Raw genomic sequence first — 6,006 nt, 5'->3', positions numbered from 1 at the left:
CAATAAACTAAAATAGTTTTCAATATTTTTTGTATAAAAATTTAAACCACAGTTTATAAAAACAATTACTATTATACATTTTATCTTACTACCTCAATTATTTTCTATGAAATGTTCGTAGTTAAAATGAAATGATTAGTTTTTAATAAGTTACAGAGTTAAAAGTTTATTAAAAGTATTAAGCTAATATTAAATAATTATAAATACTTTTTAAAGTTTTTCTCTAAGCATCGAAGATTTATAACTTAAATAAACTTGATTAATAATTTAAAAAATTTTCATAAGGACTTAATCGTTTTTATATTCTAATAATTTTATTACAAAACTTTAAACACATACTTAACTTTAAACGTATTTTATTTATAGTTATTAAAAGCTTTATGAAAACAATTAAAGCCTGTTACCTGTGCAACACATCTTTAAAAGTCTAATTCAACTCTTTATTTCACATTAGTGGTTATTAAATAACTAATTTATTAACTGTTCTTTCAAAAATAAGTTTTCTTTTATTGATAATTTTTTTTTAAATACTCACCCTTAGTCTAATAAGAAAACCTAAGTTACTTTTGATTTTTAGATGTCTAAAATATGTACTCATCTTACATATATTCTAAACCGTTTTAACTATGTATTTTTATGTATGATATTTTAACTTTTTTACGAATCCTTTAATTACATATTATTAACAAAAAACGAGACGGATCATAAACTTAATTATAAATGTTAACAACTATATTATGTAGATATTTTAAACTAGTTTGCAATGTTTTAAACAAAATATTAAAATGTTTAATTTTATTGTTGTAAACATATTTTACAATTTAGTTTATTTATATTTGGTAAACTAAAAGTTTAAGTCTTTTTATGATATTAAAACATAATTTTTTGATAGCTTTGTTCAGAACTTTGCAAATTAAATTATAAACAAAGTATCTAGGAACCATTTTAAATATTTTCAATAAACAAATGTAACTTTCTTACAATTATAAAAGGATAAGTATAAAACTGAAAGTTGTTTTGTATTTTAGCAAAGTTTGTAATCATCCCCGAAAAAACATATTTTATGCAAAATTTCTGATTTTTTAATTTAGTAATATTTAAGTAGAAAAAGCAATAATACACTAGATTTTAAAGTAGTGCTTTAAACTATTATTGTTTATTCAACGACAAAAAAAGTGCTAAAAATATTTCTTTTTAAACCTAGTGAACGAAAGAACTTTTCGCTTTTGAATAACACTAGACTTAGATACCTTATAAAGTTTTGTCCTGGACTGTAAACTATACTAAAATTGACATATATAAAAATTAAAAAGTCAAGAAAATTATTTTTTTCTTAGACGAGAGTTAAGTATTACTTTTGTGCTTTTAACAGTTTATTTAAATGTATAACTATATAAAAACTAAGTATTGGAATCGAAACAAATTATCAAATAGCTTAATAACTTACTTGGCTTTTTTGTTAGTGTATTATTCGTTTAGGTATTGCATTACTTAAAATTGCTAAACCGAAATAATTGTATTAATAATCATTACTCTGTTAATTTTTTTTTATGGTATTGTTTCAATCTAAATTGTTATTTTACTAATAAGTTAGCAATTTATATTTTTATTTTACAAATATTATGGGCAAACGAACTAGAAAAGGCAAATATACTCTTATTTTATGCTTAATTTTTCTTTGCCTAGGCCCATTAAAGGTAAATCTATTTTAATAAAAAAGTTAGTAGTCGTATATAGAGTTTTTAAGTTGTATATAGAGATTTTAGATAATGTTTATTCCTGACGCTATTTTTATTTTTTAAGGTTAGGTTACAAAAATTTAAGTATTCAATAGTTTGTATGTGATTTGAAAATTTTTTAGATTGTTTTATTGTTTTGACCTGTCTTTTTTAAACTCGATTCTAAAGTAATCCATTAAACTTATCAGTCAACTTTCTATATTTAGTAGTTTTAATACAGCATTTAAGATTTTAGATTTTGACAAAAAAGTTTTGTTTATGTTATAATACTAAAAGTAAAAAATATTAATAATAATAATTAGTCTTTTGTCTTTTAGAAAGAATAAAAAAATATGATTCAAATCGATTTTTAGTCTATAAGTTTTAAATATATAAGATTTAAAAGATAAAATCTACCATAAAAGTATAAAATATTTACTTTGGTACTTTTGTATTATAAAACAGGGGCGAGTTTTGACTGGTTTCCTGTTTCCTTGCGACCCCTTAAATTAAATGGAATAAAAGTGATAAAAAAAAATTGATTACGATTTTTATTTAGAATATTTCACTTAAAGCTCATATGTATACATAAATAATGCAACAATAAAAATACAAGTATATTTGGTTCGTATTTTTGGTGTACAGCTCAGTTCCAACCCGCACAAAATTCCCACCCGATTAAATCCAACCCAAACCTATTCCCACCCGGATCAATTCTTATCCGATCAGTTCCACCGAATCAATTCCCACCAAATAAATTTCACACGTCACTTTTATACAGCATAACTTTTGCACAAAGAGTTATTTTTGCATAGTGTCTAATTTTTATAGGTGTCACTTATGCAAAATTTATTTTTCATGACTGCACTTTGCACAAAGCGTTCTGTTTGCATGGCATCAGTTTTTTACTGTTAAATTGCGCCAGTCGTCACTTTCGCACGGCTGACTTTTTGTATATTTTGATACAACTAAGTTGACGAAATCTATTTAAATACAATTTTATAAAAAAATAAACTAAAATTGCATCAAATGCAAATTTTACTTATTTAAACATTAATTACGTATTAAAGTAAAACTAAACTTAAATATAAAATAAAATAAAAATAGTATAAAATAAAAATATAACTAAATATTACTAGAAGTTAATTAAAACTTTTTCAAGTACAGTAAAAATATAAGTCAAAATTATTACTATAAAAATACGGACGATTCAGGGAACGAATTAATTAATTTAATTTTTTTTTTGACTAACTTTTCTATTTTTACTTTGATATTCATTGTTTATATTATACTAGGTCCGAACATCCACATTAAATTATACGCTGTTAAAGCAACAACTTTTTACAAAGACATTTACAAAGATAGTCTGATAACATTATAACTTTTCAACATAAATTAACTGCTGACAATAAAAGCTATATATATGTTTTATATTTCACTTAAAATCTAACCTACAGAATTTATACAACATTTAAAACTTATTTAGAATTTAAATTTTTAAGATTACTACTTGCTGATACAGTTCAAAAACGAATATAAACAAGTTTAAATAGTTTTAGCCTATCAATTTTAATGATTTTTTTAAGTATGTTTAAGTATAAATAATTTAAAACTTAAATCAACTTTCTTGTAAAAAAAAAACTAAAATACACACTAGAACAAGAATCAGTACATACATTTTACAACATATAACTTCTTAGTTGTACGATAGATTGAGCTTGTAAGACATAAAATTGTTATAATAAAAAAATTATAACAGTATTTAAACACGAATCTTGGTAAAAATTATGTAACACAGTAGTAACTTATTTAAATTAATACTTAAAAACTGCACTTACTTTGATACGGGGCAAACAATTATAAACTAAAATACTTTAAACTATTTTTTACACTGAACTTACTTTTATTTTAAAATACAATCATGCACTAAAAGTTTTAGACTAAGTCTGAAAAACTGTAAAGTGCATACGAGCTCAAGCAAATTTTTAAACTGTAATGATAAGTGAAACTTTTTTTTTAATAAAGAGTACATAAACTGTTATACTGTTAAACTATCATTCAACATCATTGTCAAACACCCTGGTTCGTACTTCTTCTTTTTTATCTATATATTTTATGTTGTATTTTTGAATTTAAACCAAGTCAAAGTCATCTTTAAGTTTGTTTTTACTAAAGAGAAAATAAAAAATAATCAAAAAAATATTTAATGATTTTTTCTTTAAGTATTAAATATAAAAATAAATTTTAATTAACAATAAAAATTTTTTAAAGTTTAGTTTTATGTTGAGTTCATTTTTATTTTAATATATTTTATATTAAATAATTTAAAGTTTTTGTATAATAGAAACTAAAATATAGTTTAAGGTTTATTTGAAAATTTGTGAAATTTAAACTCAACTTAGTTTAGTTTATTTTAATTTTAGTTTTATGTTGATAAAGTTTTAAACTGTGCAAAAATGTCATCTGTGCAAAAGTGATGACTCGTTTAAAAGTGATGTCTGCAAAAGTGGATACTCGTCCAAAAGTGACGCTTTGTGCAAAAATGAAATCGTATGAAAATGACGCCGTTTAATAAAAAAAGATCCTTGCAAAAGTCACGAACAACTTAGGTGAGAAACGATCGGGTGGGATTAGACTTGGGTGGGATTTGATTCGAATGGGAATTAATTCAGGTGGGAATTGATCTAGGTGGAAATTAATCGGGTTGGATTTGATTCAGGTGGGAAAAAAATCGGTATGGGAATTGATCGGGTTGGAATCGTGCAGTAGGGAATTGAGCGCGGTTGGAAGTGTTAGTAATTAGTATACCGTGTTTTTGGCAAAACTTCGTCATAAATTACGTAGAGTTATAAGTTTTTTTTAAACATTTTTTTATAAACAACTAGGAAATTTTATAACTATAAATTTTGCATCATTGAAAACTTAAACTTTTTATTCAAATTAAGCCAATAAAAAACTTTAAAAAAACTATTTTTCAATCATTTTACAGCTCAGGACTCAGGGGTATCATTTCTAACTTTGAAAACTGTTGTCCAAATCACTTTTTGCTTTTATTTTTACAGCACTATAAATACCAAAGTTTTAGAATTTATTAATTTTTTCATCAAATTTAAAATAGTTGACGTCTGCTTTTAGTTTATTTTGATAGCATATTTTTTGTTTTTCGTTTAAATTTTATTTATAGCCATTTTTTTAAACTGGAACTGTTTAGAACGTAATTTATATACATATCATTAAGCATGTTTTTCTATTATTAGAAAAGTAATTTACTAATTTTGATTTGTACTTTGTCTTAAGCTTTTTAAGCATAAAAAATACGCTAAAAATATTCGGCCGTAGGACCTGGTGCATGTAGGTCCTTTCGGTTGTCGAGTCGCACACCATGGATACCTTTTAACGTCTTGTCCAGGACATATAAAATATTTCGTTGTTCATGTTAGCTCCACAATGTAAGGCAAAAAGTTTTAAATGTCATTAATAACAGGACTTAGGTTTATATTTTAGTTTTTTACTAAAAAAATAACAAACGGACTACTTATTAAGCTTTTGCGTTCTGTTTTACTGGTACTTTCAAATTGTTTAACATTTTAACACTTTTATGTGCCTGAGAAATTTTAGACAGTTAGGTAGTAGAAACTTTTGTAATTTTCTAAAGTGTTTTATTAAAAGGTGCTCCAGAAATACTCTATTATTTAACAACAAAAATTGTACAACTCTAATAAAAAAAGTTTAGACTTGCCCCTGTTCAAAATGTGTTCGTTTTTGTAATTACCTGAGCCGAGGTGACTGTAATTCTTTATGGCAACTTTGATTATGATTTAAACGAGGTGCCTTTAAAAAGGGAATTCACCTAATGCAATACTATTAAGCTCACTTTTATGCAATATGAAAAATTTAGCACTAAGTATAAACAATAAATTAGATTATTTTAAAACAAAAATGAATAAGTTTTAAATTCATTAATGATTTGAAGTTTAATTTTGTTCAATATTATTTGATTTTGTATTTTATTCTATTCGGATATGATATCTATAAGGTTGCACATATACAAAATAAATCTTTTTAAGTAAAGAGCCTTGATTTCCTTTTTTTCAAGAATGCAATGACTATTTACAAGCATCATTTAATGAAGTATTTATTCTTGTTATGCTTATAGTTTATTTTTACAATCATGAAGTTGCATGCAAGTAAAGTGTTAAACAATTCTTGGTTATTTTAAAGTTTTTGTCTTTCAAGCAATGTTGACATTTTCACTTTTATTTCTATAGTTTATTGAACAACCAAAAAA

Source organism: Thalia democratica, chromosome 4 (assembly GCF_965202585.1).
Source record: "Thalia democratica chromosome 4, ktThaDemo2.hap1.1, whole genome shotgun sequence".
Taxonomy (NCBI): Eukaryota; Metazoa; Chordata; class Thaliacea; order Salpida; family Salpidae; genus Thalia; species Thalia democratica.
This window is presented reverse-complemented; position numbering follows the sequence as displayed.